The sequence below is a fragment of the Haliotis rubra genome, unplaced genomic scaffold (assembly GCF_003918875.1).
Source record: "Haliotis rubra isolate DU_JTF1 unplaced genomic scaffold, ASM391887v1 Scf484, whole genome shotgun sequence".
In the NCBI taxonomy this organism is placed as follows: Eukaryota; Metazoa; Mollusca; class Gastropoda; order Lepetellida; family Haliotidae; genus Haliotis; species Haliotis rubra.
The window spans coordinates 243890-268905 of NW_025767173.1; the positions used below are offsets into that span (position 1 = coordinate 243890).

At 40.5% G+C, this 25016-nt stretch overlaps 1 protein-coding gene and 1 long non-coding RNA gene across 2 annotated transcripts in view; one reads left to right on the forward strand and one right to left on the reverse strand.

Moving 5' to 3' along the window:
• Positions 1-25016, reverse strand: part of LOC124291161 (DNA-directed RNA polymerase, mitochondrial-like) — a 158848-nt gene that overhangs the window by 12090 nt on the left and 121742 nt on the right.
• LOC124291172 lies at positions 11456-14845 on the forward strand. Its single transcript, XR_006902155.1, has 2 exons — positions 11456-11708; positions 13890-14845. It is a non-coding gene; the product is annotated as an uncharacterized LOC124291172 (long non-coding RNA).

The window sequence follows — 25016 nt, forward strand, 5'->3', positions numbered from 1 at the left end:
CAATATTGACCAAATGAGCTGACAAGTATTGTGAAGCGGTCATAAAATTCACACTATTGCATCGTCGAGCCTGCAATACTGATCATAGTGATGTGACAAACATTACAAATTACAAACATTTAACACCACTTTCTGTAACTTCTAAGAAGAGTGGGTCACGAATGTAGTCGGTGTAGTATACAAAGTAGCAAATGAGGAGGCCTCTAGGCCGGATAAGCTTATGGCGCCGACCATGCTCAGAGTGGCGTCCCTTCTGCGAAGTCAGGTGAACAACCGATTGACAACGACCTGGGTCAATAAAAATGTACAATTTGACACAAAACATCACCACTCGTGATGACGACATATCAGTTTTAGTTCGTATCTCCTGTTCTACCTGGGATTGCTTTATATACAAGAGCTACAATTACCGTGTGTGTTTTCACGTAAACAAGGACGAAAATAGCAGTCAACTGCCCATGTGTTTTCGTTCAATCTACCGGTGATGTGTTTATAATATAACACAAGGAATTTTGATGGAATGGTCGGAATAAATTACATAAGAAACAATTATCATATCGGGAATGAAAATGTTATTTTAGCTGTAACATTTACTGTATACATTTGAAATAAGAATGACCAAAAAGTAATTATGTACACGTAACCATTTATGTAAACAGTATTGAATATTTCAATTAAACTGATACAATATGTTAAGAACAGAAGTCGGGCATACGATGAACATTTTTCATAAATGTTGTTGAATGCAGGGTGATGAATTGCAAAACAAGAAATTTTAGCGAGGTCGGTAAACGGAACACAATACCGTGTATTTTGCACTGTAGGCATTTACAATTCACCAAATTTCCAAATTTCCTGATAAATGAAGCATTTAATGTTGTATGCATTTGGCTTCACGTAAATATCGCCGGGTTGGCAAAGTTTCCGGATATCATGGGGTCGGGATAAATGGGTTCCCCTAAATGTGTGTAAAGTTTCCTGGGAGAAAATGTTTACACTTGCTGTGCAGAGACTGTTGTATCGCGTCCGTAATGTGTTGAAAGGATTCCTTGTAACTGCTGCATTTGCCGGGTCAATGTATCCCCCTGACATTTCTCCAGTTCACAGATGGCTGCAGTCAGTAATTTAAATATTCTGTTCATATTTGGCTCTTGCACAGGTGTACTTTGTATCTTGCCGATCTCCCTAAACAGGTCTTGTATTTGATCATTTGCCATCTCTGATTGTGTCCCAATGTTGACAAGCACAGGAGGGTTGTGGCAGAACTGGAGAAATTCTTTCAGGAAACTGGGAATGTTCTCGAGGTATCCCTTCAAAGAGATGTTGTCATCTAGAGTTGTGAATACAAGCACTATTTTCCGTGACATGGACCTCCCAGCAATAGCTCTGACATGTTTGAAGAGCAGTTCCTCTTCATATGTCATTGGTGATGCCTTTACAACAAGCAAGACAGCATCAGTGGAACTTGCCCTTCTCACCAACTCCTCAACTGTAGTCTTAATGTTCTGGCTGTTGTGCAAGGAAAAACCTGGTGTGTCCATTATCTGAAATGTCCTGTTACCCACGCTTGCCCGTTTCTCTTGACATACTGTTGTACGTTTGAGCAATCCAGCTTCGAACAGTTTCTCGCCTGCAATTGTATTGGCGAGGATACTTTTCCCTGTCTTAGCATAGCCCAGGAGCGCAACACTCAGAATTTCTGTGGGAACTGAAACACAAATGCGAACATTTAATTCAGTGTGTAGTCATCAGCGAGCTGCATTTTGCCTTTGAAGAAGGCAACATGCAATTGATCATATTTTAGCTATAAACTCACCACACTGAAATGAAAAAGGCATCAGCCGATAATTTACAATACGCGTTATGATAAAATTGTTTTCACAGGTATGACATAATCTGTGATGCTAACCTTCATCGCGCTCGTAGATCCTCCATATCGGAGTAGCAATTGCCTTCAGCTTGTCTTCAATTGTCTCGAGTTTGTGATCTGTGGCGGATACCATGATGTGCTTAAACTGTGTCAAGTCCTGACGAGACTGGCAGAAAGATTCTATAGTCTCGATTGTCACTTCATCTGGGGCATGGCTGAAAGTAGGCATATTCACACTCCTTATCTCTGACCATCCCATCACACAGAGATTGCGTGTTAGAATGTTCCTTAGCAATAAGACCCAACACTAGGCTAAGCCACTAAACCTGTTGAATATACAAAGTACCTATCATGTATGATCACTTAGCCCCAGTCAACACATTCTTGAAAAACGAAGCTATATGTAAAACAACCAGCTCAATATTTCATGCCCTTTACAATAATGCATTTGCTCTAATGGAGCAAATTACCTCTAGTATACAAACCTACTTTCTTTTAGTCTTTTCCTCCATGCTGTCACAGATGAGTAGTGTTTTCCCCCTGCGTTCCAGTCTTTGGGCAGCTTCGAACATGAACACAGCTTTCCCAGGTTGTGATTCAGGCACGTCTAATGGTTGGTGCAGATCAATATTGTCAAGTAACATTGACAACTGTTCTTTCTTCAAAACCCAGAACGCTCCGACTTCCTTTCCTTTAGGTGGCATTGGGATCCGTGTTCTTGCAACTGCGGCTGTTAAAGCAGTCTTCAGTCTTTCAAATTTCGAATCGTTCATGTACTTTTGATTAGGAAAGCACGATTCAATTACCATTGACTTTCTCTTATGAACGGTACTGTGAAAGTTTTTCTTTTTGAAATATAGTTTTTCCTCGGTGGCCAAAAAGATAAGATTGAACTTTTCTGCTGTGTATTTTCCAAGAATTACCCTCATGCGGCGAGCCAATTCAGCATTATACTGTTCAATGTCATCAAGTGCCTCAGATGCGAAAGATATAAAAAAAGGAAGGCACCTTCGTGTAATGATTATTACGTCACAGTGCAAAATATCAGGAGGTTTGCAACTTGGCAAGTTTAAGGTTGTCGCAAGCGACCGACCAAATACAGCAAATCCCCCTCCATTGTATGTCAACAGTTCAGCAACTCGTTTCACCAAATGCGGATGTTCCTTCTTGAGAGTCCCAACAAAGTTCAGTGGTAGCATTGCCTGATCTGCGTTAGTAAAGAAGTATGCAGTTAAGAGTATTAGACACATACATGTCAGTCAAGTATTATCAGGTGCTATACTGTCTTGAGAGTGTACATACAGAGTCTTTAAATTTGTCGATATGGATTAGACTATCAACACTCTATCCTTTACAACTCCAGCACGATCATTTTGTAAACTACCCCTTGTGTAGGTATTCCAACACGTTTGCCCTGGGGTTATAGAGCATGAAAACAATTATAACGCGAACTGAAGGTGGCATTAGGGGTCGTTCATAATTTATGGTTTGGGTGTGGAGTGTGTGGGGTGTTGATGATGATGATTATTATGGAGAGGCATGTACAATGTGAGTGACCCCACCACCCCCACCACCCTAAAATTTATGAACAAAGATACCCCCTGCATGTCATGTACAAAATTGATGACACCCCACCACACACCCCTCCCTAGTACAATACCCGTGAAGGTCCGGGTTAAAATGAACATTCAGTAACGCATGCTTGTCGTAAGAGGCGACTAACGGGATCGGTTGACACATGTAATCGGTCCCATTTGCGCAGTGCGATGCTCATGCTGTTGATCACTGGATTGTCTGGTCCAGACTCGATTATATATAGACCGCCGCCATATAGCTGGAATATTGCTGAGTGCGGCGTAAAACTAAACTCACTCGCTCACTCACTCCCTAGAACAAAATGGGTGACCTCTCCTTACAATCATCATGAACAAGGATGTGGCTGTGCACGGCGCGATAAAGAACTTTTAGACTGTTGAATTCTTAGACTTCTGGACTGTGACGATTTCGGTACATTATGTAGACATGTACAACATTACGTCATCCAAAGCGATAGCCTTTGTCATCAGGGGTCCCTTTGTTAGCCTGAATTGTCATGTGTCAGTTTCTCTGGAACTTTTAACTGGTTAAACCTAAACTATCCCTTCTAAATCTTGGAATTACTGATTATGCATGCATGAATCATTTAAGTGTATTATTTTTTCATTAGAGATAGAGCGTCGGTGAATATGCGTAAGGAGTCGGTTGTTCTATACCTTGTGAAAAATATGCATGAGCAGCATCGAAGCTGTCACCATAGTAGTAGGTAGTTGGTGGAAATGGGTCACTGCATGGTAATGTCAGCTGGTGTATGTCTCTGTCTGTATCTGACCCTGAAATTGACATGAACATGCTTAGGAAACGAGGTGAGGTGAGGTGAAATTGGCTTTAACGTCGTACTTGAGAATATTTCGCTCAAATGACGACGTGCATGCGTGTGTATGTGTATGTGCGGCTGCTTGTACTAGCCCAGACTGAAGCTGGTTTTATAGTGCTAGCCCACTGAGATACCATGCCGCAGTGAAGCATGAATACCCCACTCAGACACATTATACTGACTCCAAGCCGACCAGTCCTTGTTCTACCCATTAATGCCGAGCGCCAGGCAGGGACCAACAAGTACCATATTTTAACGTCTTTTGGTATGACGCGGTCGGGGATCGAACCCGCGACCTTCCGCTCTCCGGGCGGACGCTCTAACCACTACACCACGGAGGCGGTCCGCTTAGGAAACGAAGTTCCGAGGCTTGAGGTATACGTGTTATTAAAAAATTTGTCTTCTTTCTGATGGGGAGTCGTGGGTCTAGGGAAACGTAGGAACCAAATATCCTATGTTTGACTCAACTGAAGAGTAGCAGTTCTTTAGGGTTTTGACAAACTGACAAACGGATAAAGAAAGATACGTACAACTCTCCGAAAGCACTCGGTATCATCGTATTTTTCTGCAATGATTCATAAACACATGCTCATGATGCGCGTGGGTAATCGAAGTTGATTTTATGAACGATATTTTGTGACCTTGGAAGTGTTTTCCACAAGTAACCTCTTTCATGTGCATAAAGAAACAGTTTTGCAAGAACTGGAGTTCAACTGGTGCCAAATGGGGTGGCTTTTTGTCTAAATGGCGTACCCCAAAATGTAACCTAGACGTCATAAATGAAGAATAACATGTAACAACTTTACTTTAACTCTTCACTTTATTTAACAAGAAGAAATTTCACGCTACTTGTGTTTTATTCAATCTATTAAGCCACATGGGCCCATGGTGGTACAGTTGTAAGATTTAACATATGGGTCACGTGTCAGAGTGTTACATATTTGTCAATCACATTCTAAATAATGTACAGAGATATAAAGCTATCAGCGCAGTACATTAATATCATAAATACATTTGCTAACTCTACCAATAATGTTTCTATAATAAGGTAAGAAAACTATTTTGAATATATTTCTTATATACAAAAACGATCTGGTATTCCATATGGTATTCCATTCTGAATTCATAGGTTGCTCTAACTAACCGTTTGTCCATGAGTACATAATTCGGGCTGCAGACGACATGTTATGTCAAAATAATGCACTAAAATGCAGACAACTCCAAACAGTGGCAACACTTTGGGAAATATACTGAACCACAAAAGAAATGTCGCACCGATGGCGGTTCCTTAAAACACACACTTTCATTCAGTCTAATTAACAATCAAAACGGAGGATTGAGTTCAAACGTGACAAATTACGGGTTAACACACTTTCGGGAATCACATTTAGAGTTCACACAAACAAAATCACCAAAAATGGTACCATTAAGATACCCCAAAGTCAGTATTATGTGTGGCCGGTATGGGCAACGATGAAAGGGTAGTGAATTAGCTGATTGATGAAAGCAATAGGCACTTGGGTCCATACTCTGTGAAATGCCTGCTCGAATCCAGCAGCAGTTGTCGGCCTTGGGTGGAGGTCATTCAGTCTTCTTTGGATCTCGTCCCAATGGTGTTCTACTGGGCTCAAATCCGGACTGAGTGCAGGCTATTGTAGGGTTTGGATGCCATGTTGTCTTGGGAAGTCCAATGTTACTCTGGCAGTGTGGGCACGAGCGTTGTCTTGCTGGAACGTCCAAAATGTGGTACAACGTGGGGTCTTATGACTTGTTCAGTATAGCGAGCAGCTGTCACGTCACTTCCTCATCCTGGACCGAGATTCTGGAACAACTCGGTGCCAGTTATCTGGTTTAGACCGACTGCACCCGACACTATGATGCTTGGACCACACCACGAGTCTCTTTCAACAATACACTCATTGGAAAACAGTTCCCCACGCCTTCACCATACTCTCACTCTGCCATCGACTGTCGAAACACAATACCGGCTTTCATGAGAGAAAAGCACAGTTCTCCATTGTCGATAATGCCAATTTCGATGCTGAGTTGCCCATTGAAGTCGGTTTTGACGGTGTGAGCGGTGAGGACACGACTACGATATGATCTGTGACAACAGCAGTTTCTTCCGTGCAAACGTCTACGCACTGTATCGGCACTGATGGGTCTGTTGTGAGCCCCAATGGTCTGGCGTGCTGTTTCCCTCCTGCTCTGGGAAGCGATCCTGCAGATGGTGGCGCACAATCTGTCGGTTTTGACGTTGGGATGTTACTGAAGGTCGCCCACTGCGTCGACGGTTTGGGATGCTGTTAGTCACCTGATACCACTCCTGCAGTCGGTAGATTGTCCTAACATGAACATTAAAATGATTAGCTACCCTCGATGCAGTCTGGCCAACTTGCAGTCGTCCCAAGACTTGGTTCCGCTGATCTCTCTTAAGTCGTACCATGGCGATTGTGTCAAAACAAGAATGATTTCAGGCGAGTTTGGGACCCGCTTTCATTGGTAGGGTTGTCACGATATGCACGTACATTTTTATTTTCACGAATGTAATACGGAACCTTTAACCACGTCTGCCTTTTAGGTGCGTTTGGTCGATATGTTTTTTCATCAGCAAACACGCTGATGTTGGTAATAACTGTCATTTTGGATTGAAAACATGTCAACAAAACGATACAATCATAAATAAAAACACCATTTTGTAAGAACAAAATCTTGAATTCCGTTTTGAAAGGCGGCGTTTCTTTTGTGGTTCAGTATATATATCTTAAAAATATGTCTCCTAAAAGCAAACAAAACATGTTCTTATCACCAACCTCTCGGTATTATCACACTTACACAACACCAACATTAAGTAGCATGTGTCACACACGACGATCAATTAATTATCTTTACCATTTATTTCACGTAACACTTTAAGCATAACATGACACTTGGAGTGATATCGACTTCATTGATTCATTGCTTTCGCAAACCCTTAGTTCAATACTTAATTAGCTTTATTCTATACACTGGCGTCCAGAATTCACACCAAGAACATGTTTCAAGTTTCAACTCAACTTTGGAGCACTTCCGACATATTCCACAGACAATTAAGATCTCATTACTGCCTTGCATGGCAAGAGTTTCCGATTAAATTCTTTTAACCGTGATTGGAATATAATTCCAGAATGTTTAAAGAATTTATCGTCTTTTTCCTCACATTACCCAGTGTACGTGATTCGTACTGAGATATTATCCACACTTTTCAAAATAGAATACCATTTCATTTATCAAGATTACATTCAATCCCCATTTCGAAGAATGTGTTTGTAAAACAGGTAGCCGTATACAAGAAAAGTGAAATGTCATGGACACATTTGGCTTAATGAGATATTTTTAGCACAATGCCTGTAGCGTAAATACATGATCGATTTAGAATATGGAGAAAGGAAACAAGATCCTAGGCGTCGTGTGTTTTCTAAATTAGACGTAGAAACCGTCACTGAGATGTTCAAAAGAGAAGTGCTCCTGTAGTTGATAGGATCCGTCTTAATTCCCCTTTTGTATAGTGGTAATACCATCCTTAGAGTCCATTCCTCGAGAGACAATCTGCAACCATGCTGTTGCAAATATTCTTACAATATTGATCATTTACTACCAAAGACCATTGGCTGTTACTATAGATGAGCCTGTTCGTTGAACAGTTGACAAACATGACATACATCTTTACCAACCACGTGCCTATATGTGTGTGTTGTTTCCACTGATTTAAATTTCATCTGAGGTTTGAAACTATTCTTTATATGTTTTGATTTTTTATTGCTTTACACCACTCAGCTAACTCCAGTGGTCTCACAATGTCAACATCCTCATCATATTTATATGACACTGGTCCACGTTCATCATAAAATACAAGTCCTGGATAAGCAGGAACGTTGACAACAAGAATCTTCTTTTGATTGTGATCTTTTGTATCGATGCTGACTGATAATTTCTCTGTATCAACATCAAAGTTTCCATTCACTGCAACCATTTCCCTCTCAATCTTCTCCTTCAGATTCGTCTTCAAGCTGGTTTCTTCTTCTTGTTCCAAAGGAATTCCTGATACCTCAGAAGATATTGTTTTGTATCGTCTTAAGAATCTAACTTTTTTCACGTATCCCACAGTAATAGGTTCCACCCTCATCCTGTTTGGAAAAAGCACTGATGGTTTCACCTAACTTCAGGCTGTTCCAGATTATGTTCGCTTTGTCTGTGGCACTAGCCAATCGATATTTGCGAGGAAATTGCTTCAGCTGTACATGTCTACTTTCATGCAGATCATCAAACGTGGTATGTCCTGTTTGAAGTTGTAGCCTGGTCCCGACCGTCTGACTTTTTGATGGCAGGTCTCTCATGAATGTTCCAAGACTTGCCAGATCAAGATCAAGAAAACAGTCATCCAAAGGCACTTTCGTCTTCATGTCCACAGTGGATAATGTGCTGTTTGAAGCAACGTCAAACTGTATCACATAGCCATAATCTTCCAAACGTTTCCGTTTGAAGTTATTAAAAAATAGTTCACCCGGGGGTAAAAGTCCATTCAGTTTTGTATTAACCATCTCATCAAACCATCCAATGTATGTTCCAGGATCGGCCTCGTCCTTACCAACAAAATGTACAATAATACTCCCGCCACCAGAAATGTTTTGTAGAGCACAAACATTTCGCATGAAGTGATTCATAACTTCTATCCGTTCTTCAGTGAGCTCAGGATTCTCTTCTTTCTGTTTCTTTGATTTACTGTTGACAGCTGCTATGTCCATGTGCATACTCAGCACTTGTCCCGTAGCACCTTTTCTGACTTCTGAGACGCATTTGGCGCACAAAGGACACGATGTATCTATCAGCATTACATATGAGGGAGTTAGCTCTTTTCCCTGCACCTCACATTGATGCTTCTTGAGAACATCTTCCGTAGTTCTGATTACATCATGAACATCTGGGATAGAGTTTTTTCCTTCAAAGTTAAGAATTACCGATAGAGATCCATCATTATATATGCCTCCAAAGAGTTTTTTAAGATGGTCCTTGTATTTGTAATGCTCCTGGAGATGCAGACATCTCACGTTAGGAGAACCCTGAGTTTGGCCCAAATGGTGTCTACAGTTATCACATGGTTCTGCAAACAAACCATGTGGTAACATATATAAAACAGTTTAGAAACATACATTATATACTATACATATGTTTACTTATCACTATCACAACATACACACACACTAGGCGTCATTAATAAAGGGTCAAGTGATATATAGCACACCTAAAGAAAGGTTTCTCAGAAATAATAGAACTAAAAGCGTCATGATAATGTTTAATGTGTTGACAAAACGTGAAACATCGTGACATACAGACAAAAAGTTCAAACAGCACTAGCAATCATCAGTTGTATAGACCAACCCTCCGAATGAAAATGACAAACATGAAGCACTCGGTCATTCAATATCTTGTGTACCCTCCAAGACAAAGGTGCATCTTGTTCTCATGCTCCTTATCAAGTTCATAATGAAAACTTGCGGAATCGCATTCCATTCCTCTACTAGAGCTCTGCTGAGTCCTGGGAGATCCACTGGTGCTGAGTGACGTGTGTACACACGTCGACCGAGTTCATCCCATGCATGCTCGATTGGGTTGAGGTCTGGTGAGCATGCTGGCCACGCCATCCGCTCTACACCCTGCTGCCTAAGGAATTCTGTGACAATCCTGTCGGCAATCGTTGTCGTCTTGCAGTAAAGAGGGTCGACCATAAAAGCCATGCATAGCTTGCAGGAATGGTACTGCTATAGGAGCCACTATCTCGTCCCGATAACGCTGTCCGGTAAGATTACCGTCGACCACGTGCATTTGAGAGCGTCCAGTAAGAGTTACCCCTGCCCTGCCCAAACCATTACAGACCCGAAGATTTTACAACTTTTCAGAAATAGTGTTACCAATAGATTGACATCGAGTATATATTTTTACGACTGCGGTAAAACCCAGGCAAACCCACCTATTTGCTGGCAAATCTTCAAATAAGGGATTAGAACCAACGGTCTTAAGTTTCCGTCCGGGTTGTGGGTACATAGGATGGTAACCTCCAAATTCTAATCATACGCAAACCGTTGTGCATTCGTTTCTTGGCACGTCCTATAACATGTCCGTCGCTTTTCGTTGTTTAATATGTGAGGTTATCCCCACAATTGTTTTAATAATTTGAAAATAAAATTCCAAAGTCATTCAAATTCAAATAATATTTGAGATGCCAGTAGCCCATGTTGTGCGTCCAGCCGCATCAAGTGATTTTCACACCAGGCAGTCAACTGCTCTCTATGCGGATCAACGAGTATCTGGTGGCTCTAGATATATATATATATATATATATATATATATATATAAATAGTTTAGCGGTAATCTCCCGTATTGCCCACCTTCAAGTAGTTAATAACATGTTCCCCACTCTTAAGGACTACTTCCACGTTCTGTTTTTCCATCTTCTATTGCCTTATAATGAGAGGTATCCCATACATCAATCAATGTCAAAGTATTTGCAGAATAACAGCAAATATCTTGACAAAGTCGAGGTGTGGTATAGTAAGTTGAGTAAAATCCGGCTTTTAGTCTCACGAAAGACCCAAAAACACTGCCTTTGTGTCACTGTGGTAAGTTATAGATTAGCGTTTGAATGAATTGACAAAGTTATAAAAGTTCGTGTAGTCACACGAGATAATATTACAATGTATAAATATCATTTCTTATCGTACATAAAGTTTATCAAGCATATTCCACCAACCTGCAATATGCTCTCTGGGAACAGATTTCTTGGCCTATATGGAAAAAAAGAACTCATTTTAGTAATCATGAAAACGTATTCTGTGAAAGAATCGTATTATGACAATTGATCTCTTATACATTTTGAAGCATTCTTAACACCTATCACCTGACACCGTGACACCACTTGATACTTGAAGACACTGCTAGTGATGAATCTACGGTTGTGACATAGCTCGGTGCCATTGCATATGAATATTGCCCAGATTTCATATAGGCTCATGTAACGTAATAACATTGCATGACTTTATACATCAATTGACATAAAATTCATCCATCCATTCAAACTTACACATTTGGGTGGTGACTTTGTCTGTGTCTCCCCACCTGTACGTTTTCGCCCTGACATCATCACTGTGTGTATGTGTACAACAACAGTCTAGGTGGCTAAGGTATCGTCACAGGTTTATACTCTAACTTGAACGAGGACGGTTAACTGACGTTAAATAGGCATACACCGACCAATGAGTAAGGACCGCGTCGATCATTGTCATGCTGTTCTATCAACAGAAACTCGGCTGAAGGCTCAACTACAGCCAGTCGGCTCTGAGAAGACAGGCAGTAAACTGACAGAGGACTTTCGTGTACACGCTATCAAGGGTAAGATCTATTTATACACCTGCGCATATACAACACGAAGTAGTCAGTGACATACATATTTGTGTACATGTTATGTTATTTGGTATCAAACTGATCTTAGAAGACATTGATACACTACTCAACATAGTTAATTAACGCCCGAAGTGATTATCATCTTCAATTTGTATTTATAATGGGTTATATTTGAAAGATCAGATCTGCTTAAAATTAATTTGGTACGGGAACACTATGTTATTTTAGAAGAAGACACATAAACTGACGGGCAAAAAGTTAGTATATGACGTTTTGAACGTCCTGTAACAAAGACATACACCGAAATTTCCCAAAAATATTTAATGCATCATAATAAAAAAACACTTGAGCTGTAAATCACAAAAAATCAACAATTTCATTCAAGGAGTTTGTGAGCCGCTGTCAAGTAAACACGCAAGGGGTGGAATTTTGCATAAATCGATTATCACAATCTGAGTTTATGAGTCAGTAGCAGGGGCATTTCTTGAATACAGGATCTTGTGCACATCAGTATCGTGTGTGACCCCCTGCTGCGTCAATGCATGCCCTCACACGTCTCCTCATTGACGTCGTCAAACGTCGAATGACGTCATTGGGAATGCGGTTCCATTCCTCTCTGAGTGCTTGCTCTAGCTGTTGCCTGTTCTGTGGAACTTGTTGCCGACCTCTGATCTTCCTGTCCAGATGATCCCAGAGGTGCTCGATCGGGTTCATATCCGGTGAGCACGCTGGCCAGGGCAGGACGTCAACATTGTTTTGTTGCAGAAAGTAGCGAGTCTCTCTGGCAGTGTGAGGTCTCGCGTTGTCATGTTGTAGGAGTACACCCCGGGGTTGATTCTGTAGGAAGGGTACCACAACTGGCTGTAGGATCTGTCCGATGTACCCCCGTGCATTGAGATTGCCCTGCACTACAACCAGACGGGTCTTCTGGTCTCCACAGATACCGCCCCAAACCATGACTCCACCCCCGCCGAATGGATGAACTTCTCTGATGCATGGCCTTGCTAAACGTTCCCCTCGTCGACGATATACCCGTTCTTTGCCATCACACTTGTAAAGGGTGAAACGGCTTTCATCGGAAAAGAGAACACGTCGCCAATCTCGGACTTGCCACCTGTATACTTGCCTTGCCCACCGCTGTCTGTTTTGGCGATGTCTGAGGGTCAGGACCATTCCGCGGAAAGGCCGGTAAGCCCTTATACCAGCTAATCTCAATCTTCGGGTCACTGTGCGACGACTGATACGATGCCCGAGTGCCGTAGCCGCCGTCGACGTTGCCGTCACGAACCTGTTCCGGAGATGGATAGTCCGGATGTAGCGGTCTTCTATGGGTGTAGTGACCCGTGGCCGTCCACTTCTCGGCCTGTCTTGAGTGCTACCAGTATTCCGGTAACGTGTGAACAGCCTGGAGATTGTTGCTGGGGTACAGCCGAACGTTCTGGCAAGATGAGCTTGGGTAGCTCCCATATCGCGCATTCCAATGGCTCGCTCTCGCTGAATTTGTGTCAGCTTCGGCATTTTTTGCATGTGCTTTCAGTTACTGTGATATGCCAGCGTGTATCCATCCCATTTCTACCCGACTGATGCACGTGCATGTTCGTGATTTTCAAAGATTACATGTTATACCTTTTACTCGTGCTAGGGGTCACGTGACTACATCTACTGACATCACTACCATTCTGCAATATTCTCGTGACTTAGACAATGTTTGCTTTGGATGTTTCATTGGAATTTAGACATGCTCAATTTCCCCAAACCAAATTGAAAACGTTTTACTAACTTTTGCCCGTCAGTTTACATTTCACATTGTCTGATTTATAGTAGCATGGGAAGCAATTCCAAGGCTAGTCATCAAAATACTAATACCTTGGACCACTTATAAACCGTTATTGGAAAATTCATTTTGGTTCGTCTATTTCAATATGACGATCACAAGCTATGCTTAAAGAGCATTAACTTACTAACTTTAGAAATATCTAATAAACTGTGCTAATCTGTGTTCTTACACTATAATCTAACTTGTAATTGTATTTGGTAAGTTTATAAGTGAAACATATACCATTCCTTATGGCTTTTTCATCTGTTCACACGTTTTGTTTATCTTTGATGTTTCCGAATCGAGTAAAATTGTATCTCATCTGATTCGATATATGTCGTCTTGTATTTTAGACTAAAATGCAAGGTACAGTTCGGATTGTACTGGTGGGTAAAACTGGAAGCGGCAAAAGTGCAACTGGGAATACCATACTTGGAAGACCAGCGTTTGAATCCGCTGCGAGGGCTATCAGTGTGACCAGAAACTTTCAAAAAGAAAGACGTGTTCGTTACGACAAGGTCATAGAGGTTTTGGACACACCACACATATACGGGAGAGGACAAACTGTTTATGTGGATGAAAACCTGAGTTATGCTCCTGATGTCATACTCCTTGTAACACAAGTTGGACAAACCGATGAAACAACTGCGGATATGGTAACTGATATGATCAAGGAGTTTGGGGTCGATATTGAGAACCATTTGGTCTTTGTATTTACCAGATCAAACGAAATGTCCGCATACGGTATGTCACATGATCAATTCATTCAAAAGTTGCCAACGTCCATGAGAAACACGGCAAGAAAATGTCCGTGTGTGTTTCTGGACAATGAGTCTTCAAACTCAGAAAAAGAGGACAAGGTTCAAGAACTTCTGTCTGCAATAGAAGGTATGACACGGAGAAATCGTCCAGAACATTTTCTTTTCAAACGGCGCTACTATCTTCGACCACGAGTTTAAATACAACAACTTAAGGAATATACAGATCTGAACAAAGCTGGATAATAATACAATGACTAATCACTATTGAAACTACTCCATGAAAAGTGTTCACATATCCATAATTTGAAATTGGACCTTCACCTTATCCTGATAACAAGGAGAATATACATAATGGTGATCAGTTTGACTATTGACTACTGACAATTCCGACCTCTCTTCCGATATTGGCGATATAAATGGATTCGACTCACACATTAGAAAAATGTGTCCTAGAAAAATCACATAATGTGATCGTTTCTGTGTGCTTTTATCATGTGCAGTGTCAAACATAAGGTTTCATTTTAAATGCATTATATATTTGTGTGCTGTGCCATTGTTCTGTTTCCATCCAAACAGATCAAATTTCATTTTTTTAAAGTGCAGGTATCATGTGTCAGAGAAACATACCTCCTACATCATTATATGCAAATTAGTTAACCCAATCATGATTGGCTATCTTCGTTTTCTCCTTGACATATGACTTTCGATAGTTTGAATTTCGTGAACAATGAATGATGTTCTAACAATAAAATGACATCATTTTAAAATGAAGAACTTTAATTTTTTTTCATTCCCAGTTATGAGTTGGTGCACATTTCGCGAGAATAAGTGTGATGACGTGATCATCAATTATTGCACCAACCATGTGACTGCTAGGATATCGATGTTAAGTGATGTTATATCCATAGGCCCCCACTGCGGGCCAGAACATCGATTAACTACCGGTAATTCCTGGTATCGACCTAAGTGGTGGGCCTAGTTTATCGATTTTCTACGGATCAATCGATAAAGTAATTTATTATTTACCAATCGACATTCAACAGAAAACAACGTCGATCAATGGTACAACTCCCCTGTGTGTGTGTGTGTGTGTGTGTGTGTGTCTTTCACCACAGCTACGGTCTGGAGATGGAAAACAGTTCATACTGTGTGTAATATATCCTTGCTATCCCTCAAGATATTGAGTAAACTTGGAATCACTGCTAAAAACGCCTCCATTTCCCAGCCACACTTGCAATGAAATTCAAGGTGACAGGTAAAGGCGCTCCATTCGGGATTCGGGGATTTCCCATATTTAAGCCCTGGGCTTAATAACGGAAAAAGACCCTTCTCGTTCACAAATAAAACAAAACATAATTAAGCCCAAGGCTTAAATTCGGCAAATGCTTGTAACTGGAGAAAATGATCTTAAGACACGATAAAATTGAATGAACTTTAATATCAACGGAATAATACAGAAACCTGAACCTTAGACAATCATCCAAGAACTGTCTTAAACCTGAACTTGAATGACACCCCCTCTTTTATATTTACATACTTTACTGTTCTTGGGGAACGTGTCCTATGTTATTGCCATATTTTATTGCGACTGCGTGTGAGTGGTAGAGATTAAGGTTGTCTATATGGGTAAAGAGTACCTGCATGACCTCTCTTGGGACTTCATGTAAACATGAAAACTCAGTAACTAACGTGCACTACTAACGTTATATATGCTAACGTTTGCAATGTGCTGTTGCAAAAGGACGTCACTCTAAACAATAACATCTGAAATCTCATTTATGTCCCATGGGCTTAATAACGGGAAAATATCCCGTTATTAAGCCCATGGGCGTAATTATGAGTGGGCTTAAATACGGGAAATCCCAGTAATTAATTTACATAAATAACTTTTTTTGGCAGAGCAGTCAACTATATACTTACAAGTTCCATAAAAATAATAGAGTCATAAACTAACCATAAACAAAAATAGCAAAGCGTACGTGAACTTTGATGTCACGTATCGCGCGTGGCACGTGCAAAATGAACTTACTCACTTTTTGCAAAACTTCTTTGAGTGGCATTTAGAAGTTGGAGTGATGAACAACGAGGAGAGTTCTATGGATAGACAACTTCTTTATATACTCCTCACAAAAAATTAAGCAACAAGTGTATTTTTGGTCAGTACATATGCCTTTACTCATGATCATTACAACTGAATCAAACATAACAAAGATAAAGCATATCCACACACTTTTCCAACAAAGAAATCAAAATTCATTGAACAATAACTGACTTGCAAATCATCAAAAACAGTGTCACTGAAAAAGCCGTGCAAAATGTGTTGCATCAGGGTATGAAAATGTCTGAAAACACTTTTACTGTCAGTTTTGAGCACTGATCCAAAGTTTAATAACGTGTATGGCCACCATTGACCTGAATACACGCTTCAAGACGTCTAGGCATTGACCAGATGAGTCTGTCTAGAGTCTGTTGTGGAATGTTCTGCCATTCTCTCCGCAATGCCTGTTCAAGCTGATCCAGAGTCTGAGGACGAACGTGGAGGCCGTACACACGCCTTCCGAGGATGTCCCAAGCATGTTCAATAGGATTCAGGTCAGGAGACCTTGCAGGCCAGTCCATATGGGTGATGTTGTTGGTCTGAAGAACATCAGTGACAACTCTTGCTCGATGTGGACGGGCATTGTCATCCATGAAGATGAAGTTAGGACCTGCTTGCTGAGCCCACGGAATGATCACAGGTGTGACAATTTCGTCTCGGTACCTCACACCTGTCATGGTACCTCGTCTGATGACCACAAGATCAGTTCGTCGTCCAACTTGGATTCCTGCCCAGATCATCAAACTCCCACCTCCATACTGATCATGTTCAGCAATCGTACAGTTGGCGTATCGTTCGTTACGGTTTCTCCACACACGAGCCCTACCATCATTGAAGTCCAGACAGAATCTTGACTCATCTGTGAAGAGAACATTACGCCAGCGATTGACTCTCCAGTTACGTCGTTGGTTAGCCCAATTCAGTCTCTGTTGACGATGGTGTGCAGGCAGTGGGATACGTTGCACTGGTCTTCGGGACCTGAGACCTTCAGCATGGAGTCTGTTCCTCACTGTCTGTGTGGAGATTCTGTTCCCAGCAACTCTCTGGAGGTCATTCTGGAGAGATCTGGCTGTGGTGAACCTGTTCCGCCGGGCTAGGGTGGCCAAGTATCGGTCCTCTCTGGGAGTTGTCACCCTTGGACGACCTGAGCGTGGTCTCTCAGTCATCAATCCGGTCTGTTGGTGACGAGTGATCGCTCTGGAGATGACGCTTCGATGAACATTGAAATGGTTGGCAACAGCACTCTGGGTCTGACCCCCCTGCACCATTCCAACAATTTGAGCAACTTCAATTGGTGTCAAGTGACGCCTAGCCATTTCTCAAATGTTACTGTCAACAATTTGTCGTTGCTGGCAGTTTTAACGCAATCAGAACGCATGTGCGACGTGTATAGCACATGTTTTCCATGCATTTTGCATGTGAGTTTTGAGGGTGGTTGCGTTCAGGCGGTGCTAACAATGTTATCAGAAAAACAATATGGGAAATGCTTTAAGTTCATCAATCGTAAAGGGTTCTCCTGCATGGCTTATATGCCAAGTAATAACTTCATATACCCATGAAGAAAATATGTGGAAAAAAATACTTGTTGCTTAACTTTTTGTGAGGAGTATATAATATAAGCGACGTTTCGGTGTAGCTACAAACACCAAAACGTCGCTCATATTACATTAAACACCGAAACGTCCCTCATATTACAATAAAGAAGTTGTGTATCCAAGTTCACACACATGATATTAAAGATTGAAGAACGGTTGATTATTCTCTGGTCTCTGAGAGATGTGGAAAACAGGTTTATTTCAACCTAAACTGCGCGTACGTCATGCCACGGCTTACAGAAAATCGGCGTCTCCGCGCCGTGGATATGCTGGAAACAAGAATGGTCCAAAATGAAGTGTCCAGGCATTTTGGTGTCCATCAAGAACACGATCTCATATGGATACGTTTTCCATATGATGGAAACACGAGAGATTTGCTGCGGACTGGCCGGCCACGTGTGACGTCTCGTCACGTAAGACCCCCTTCACACTTGAGGCGGAATGAGCCGGAATGCCGTCAGAATGAAAATTCTTGGGGATTCCTGGAATTCGAACTGCATTCTCAGGCCTACCAAAGAAAACTTTCCCACCGTGCAGAAAAACGCAGAAAAGCCCACATTAATCGTGGAAATAGCAACATAAACATAATACCTCGCTACTGAAACAGTGACGGCAACTTTAGATCGTTAACACTGCATCATAAAACGAGGAGCCCGCAACTTCGATTTTGCGCATGCGCACATGGAAGAGGAAGTCTCGACTCCATGTTGACATTTTCCAGTTTGGACAAAAAGTTACATTCCTTTTTAAGTATTACTGTTGTGTAATTTGGCATATATCATCATGATACTTGTGTGCACACTTGTTTAGTTTACTTTCCATGAAACAACTGATAGCAATTATTTCGACATATTTAATACTTTTTTTACGCTAGGCGATTCACGGTTGCTCGGAATTTGGAAAGAAGCCCGGATCGTAATGCGCATGCGCAGTAGAGGTCAAAGTTCGCTGACAACTATGAAAACTATGAAAATGTTGCAGTTTCATAGTTTTTCGTTGCAGTTTTTTTTCAGTAGCGATGTGTTTATGTTGCTATTTCCACGATTAATGTTGGCTTTTCTGCGTTTTTCTGCACAGTGGGAAAGTTTTCTTTGGTAGGCCTGATTCTAAAACTTCTTACTCCATTCCCAATGCACTCCAACTATTCGTGTCAATTCTTGTAACATGCCCGAATCTTTTGAACATGATCAAAACTTTCGAGGTACATTCGAAATGGAAAAATATCGAACAACATTTGAAGTGTATTCTAACTACATTCGAAGTATTCTGAACGTATTCGAGGAAGAATAATAAATTAAAGCCACTTCAAATCCTGCAAGAATGTCCCGAATGCTCCTCGAATGTACTTCGATTGCTGGTGGAATTTAAATGGAATATTCTTCAAACGTATCGGAATATTTCGATTGCACTTGGAATACAGCTCGAATGTACATCGAATACACCCCGAATACAATCGGAACGTCCCTAATGCTCTTCAAATGAGCCCCTACGTCATCAGAACACCGCCGAATGGCATAAAAACGTAGCCACCTGTCACTGAAACTTCAGATATCATTCACATTTCAAGCTGCGCAAGTTGTCTCCAGCCTCTTGGCACCACGTTGTGCTGCTCATCTTCCTCATCCACCATACCATTGTGGAGATTAGGATACCGAGTCCCCATCAAGTTGTGCAGGCAGACACAGCATTCAATGATGTCCTTCACAACGGAAGACCTTGGCAGCATGGTGGTGAGGAGGATTTGCCAACACTGGGTCATGATTCCAAATGCATTTTCCACTACCCGTCGGCCCCTGCTGATCTTGCAGTTGTAGATTCTCTCGTCTCTTTGGAGAGTCCTATGACGATTTCATCAAGAAGGCTCTTATGCCAAAGGCATCATCTCAAGGAACAAAGCAAGGCATACGCTCGTCATCTTAGGGAACGGATCAGGAAATCCCATGCTCCAGTCTTCAAGGCAATCCTTGAGCTCGCACTCTTTGAAGATCTGAGCATCAGACATACTTCCGTAAGCACCAACGTCCACCCACAGGAATTTTCAAATATATGTATCTTTCTTCTGTATTCTTGGTCCCACTTTCTGCACCAGCTCATCAAACATGGCAGGCTCCATCCTAAGGTAGTTGAAGAATGACTACGTGTCGTCAACTGTGACCTCCTCCATCAGTCTTGTGTAATGTCCATACTGCCTTCTCCTTTCCTCCTCCTGGGTCTTTTCCTGGTCTCCTTCACATCTCTTTCAATCAGGGCTTGCTGGAGGACAGCAATCTGGAGCAACGCAACATGGTCCAGGTTGTCCATACTTTAAGGGGAGTTGGGCAGTGACTGATGAATAGTCCAGATTCAACAGGTTCCACCCCATCGTGGAACATTCCGGCAGCATTCTTGATGCATTTCGGACATTCGTGTTACATTCTAAGTGCATTTGAAATAGTCGAGCTGCATTGTTTCAATTATTTAACCTTCGATCCATATTCGGAGGTCATTCCAAGAGGGTTCTGAATGCATTCTATGTAAATTCGTACAGCATTAGAGGTACTTTCCAAATGAAATTCGAGTGCTATTCACGCAGCAATCGAACCGGCCTCGCACGGCAAGTCGAAATTATTTCTAAGTATTCTTTGTGTATTTTTTGTGTATTCTTTGTGTATTCTAACGGCATTCTAATTATTCCTACTGTATTCCGATCCATTCGAGCTGTATTCGTGATCTGGTACATTTGGTATGATGTAAGAATCATTCGACGCGGGAACACATGTCATTGTCATTGCTACTGTAAGAATTTACTAACGATGTTTGATCGTGGTACATTTATGGTGTATACACTATAGTTAACAAGTAGAAAGAGCACAATTGAAATTCTGTGAGTGGATTTTAGTCTTGGTATATCTACACCAGGTAATTTGGTATGAGGGAATGTGGGTTTTTTCTCTCTGCAGATGGTATACCTGATCACAGAGCAGTTACATACTGGTGTAGACTCATTCCTCTACCTCCTAGCAGGTTACAAAACCTTATCAGATGCTTTTGTCCCTTGATAATGTAGGTCTGTACTCAGGCTTGGGTCACACACATCCGAGATACCTTATTTAGATTTGGGTTTGGTTTTGTCTAGGTTTCCCAGCAGGTTGGTACAACTGGAATCTTGTTCAAAGCAGTGATAAATCAACTCACTCACTCAATATTAGGTAATTTGTTTTACTATAATGTTTAATGGTAGACAATCACTGAAATTTAAACAAGAGTGAGTGATTGGCTTTCCACAACTACCTGTCAGAACAACAATAAACAAAGCTGACTGTCTTGTCAAAACTAAAAAAAAGTAGAATTGGTGTGGGCATGGAACAGTGTGAGAGAGTGGGAGCAGAATTTATCAAACATCAATAATCATTCTATAACACTGCTTAACCAAAATGGACTTAAACACTCTACTCATATGAGGTATTGAACCCAGGATTTCACAATAAAAAGGGGACATCTTAACAACCCGCCTCAAGGGAGGTTATCTGAACATGGCCTGAAAAACACACCACAAGGACCACAAGGTCCCTTACAGAATTATGTAATTTTTGGAGTAAAATTGATATTTTATACTTATCCTGACTCATGCTCTTTTGCTTGTCTTCTTCTTCTTGCGAACATAGTGGAAACACTTGTATCTCCCTAATTGAAGTTCCCTTCAATAAAGAAATCACTAATTAGTACACCATGAGTTACCTCCCTTCCACAAGCTCGGGAACGAGGGCGCCACCTCCACCCATGTGCCTCACTCTCTCCTCATATACTGAGCCCAACATTTGAATTTTCAGGGAAATCCAAAGTGTTATGTGGGGAGGATGGGAGGGCTTACCTCATGAGTCAGGATAAGTATAAAATATCAATTTTACTCCAAAAATTACATATTTTTCCTTATCCTGACTCATGCTCTTTTGCTTGTAGTATCCGACGGAAAAGGAGGTGGGAATATATAATACTTTGGATTTTAATAATTAGTGATTTGAATTGTGATGATTGTAATAACCCCATGGGAACTTCATAAAGGCATTGAACTGATGAATTCCTGCTGCTAACTCATCAGCTGCCATATAAAGGTTATTACAATTTACTTACTTATAATGAGAAAGGTATATATAACATTAATACAATGCTTAAGACTAATAGACTTAAGCTTGTTAATATGATAGCATAAACTCCTTAGAGTTTGTTAGCTAAAATACTTTATGATATAAACATAGTACTGAGTTTAAGGTATGATTAAACTGAAGCTAAATATGTGATAGCAAAAAAACTCCTAGAGTTTATTTGCTAATATACTTATATGATATAAAAATAGTACTGAGCTTAAGATATGATGAAACTTAAGCTAAATATATAATAGCAAAAAACCTCCTTAGAGTTTATTAGCTAATATACTGTTATGATATAAACACAGTACTGAGCTTAAGATATGATTAAACTTAAGCTATATATATAATAGCAAAAACTCCATAGAGTTTGTTAGCTAATACATTTTATAAAGTAACCATAAGCTTAAGATATGAAGAAACTTAAGCTAATTATATAATAGCAAAAACTCCTTAGAGTTTATTAGCTAATATACTTTATGATATGAGTATAGTACTGTGCTTAAGATATAATTAACTTAAGCTACCTAAATAGCCAAAACAACTCCGTAGAGTTTGTTAGGCAATACATTTTATAATGTAACCATAATGCTTAAGATATTATGAAACTTAAGCTAAATATATAATAGCAAAAAAAAAAACTCTTCAGAGTTTGTTAGCTAAAATACTTATATGATATAAGCATAGTATTGAGCTTAAGATATGAAATAACTTAAGCTACATATATAATAGCAAAAAAAAACTCCGTAGAGTTTGTTAGCTAATACATGTTATAATGTACCCATAAAGCTTAAGACATGATGAAACTTAAGCTAAAGATATAATAGCAAAAAACTCTTTAGAGTTTGTTAGCTAATATACTTATATGATATAAATATAGTACTGGGCTTAAGATATGAATTAATTTAAGCTACATATATAATAGCAAAAACTCCGTAGAGTTTGTTAGCTAATACATGTTATAATGTGACCATAATGCTTAAGATATGATGAAACTTAAGCTAAATATATAATAGCCAAAAAAAAAACTCATCAGAGTTTGTTAGCTAATATAAATATATGATATAAACATAGTACTGAGCTTAAGATATGAATAAGCTTAAGCTACCTATATAATAGCAAAAACTCCGTAGAGTTTGTTAGCTAATATATTTTTACAATATGAGTATAGTACTATGCTTAAGATATAATTAACTTAAGCTACGAATATAATAGCCAAAAACTCTGTAGAGTTTGTTAGCTAATGCATTTATAATGTAACCATAGTACTACGCTTAAGATATGATTAACTTAAGGTAAATATATAATAACAAACTCTGTAGAGTTGTTAACTTATATATTGTATGATGTAATAATCATAGTACTGTGATGATAAAAAGGAACTTAAGCAAATTATATATAGCATTTAGCTATTTAGTACTGTTATAAGATAAGTAGAAATCTGTAAGATTGACTTATCTTCTCCGAGGAACTGTCAACTGTTGTGCGAGGACCATGGGACCGAATTGGTGGATACCTGAGACGTCCTCGGTGGTGATATCTCTCAGATAATGGTTGGCAACCACCATATCGGATCTCCAGAAATAAACCCTCCATTATTTCAATTAACACTTGTGTAGATCAATTGTAGAAGTTAGTGCTCTAATATCATGAGTATTAGAAGCTCATGGAGAGTCGAGTCGGGTCCTGCAATCTTGTAGGCACGTAGTATGACAGTTCTGATCAAAAAGGAGTTAGTAGTACGTGAGACTTCAGTCTGCATAACTTGATGATAGAGGAAATAAACTGTTGCATTTTTCCCTCCTGTTTGGTTCGGTGGAGATAAATTTACAGTGCTCTTACTGGCTATCGTGATAGAATCATCGTATCATGGAGTCCAAGTATATCATCAAAGCGTGTTCATAAACCTCACTTGTGAGGTGTTGGAGCACTATATTTAGATCCCCAAGTTGGAGCGTGAAACTTCCGTTTTAATCCTCCAATCAGAAAGCTTAAGTCGGTTTACTAACCATCTAGTTGTGTTAGTAGCTTGATGATGAAATTCAGTTGTAGTCTGAGACGCTGTGGATTTGGATCCACTTGTATCCCGTCGTCTAGGTAATTACGCTGCGAAGTCCTTCACGATGTAGGTGCACAACCAGGTGTGCCTGTCCTCGTTGAACTTTATGTAAAATCGCCTGACTGCCGTACCCTCGTCCTACACTTGACAGGGGAGGTCTCTAACCTCAAGAAAGCAGCCCAATCATGAAGGTTCAGATTAACTGGACTGTAAGGAGGCTTGCTCGTTCACTGATATATGGTTGTCACTTGGAACGTAGGTCTTGAACTGTGAACTAAGATCGACCTCTGTGCAGGGCGTTGTCCATCGCGGTCCAATCAGAACAAGGCATTTTGATTCTGTAGAGTACCCGCGCGCTGTGATGTCACCGGTGTAGCAGGAAAAGGAACCTTGTATAATATAGTGCCGTCGTTGATATTAGAACAATCGTCGGTCTTCACCGTAGCTTCCCGAAGTTATCCGAGTGACCACGTGTTTCGAGGGTTAATGGTAAACGCTCGAAACCTCCAGCGCGAAATACCTCGCTCTGTAATATTAATGCTGGGTAGGTTATTTTCCTGGCTGTCGTGAAAGTAACTTCAGTCTTCAAGATAATTCCGACTTCCTTATATAAAGGTACAATAAAACTTGCAAGTTGTCAGCTTGTAGACTGTATACATGAATGTATCGTCATAATTGTAGAATTAAGCTGAACTTGTTGTACATATTTCTTCTCAGAAACCGTTGACGATTATGAGTTATACTCGCTGTAACAAGGCTGCTGTGCAATTTCGATATCGAATTGTCTGCAGATCTGCGTAATGGTGACGCATGTAGATAATCGTATCGTAGTGCGGAATTGCA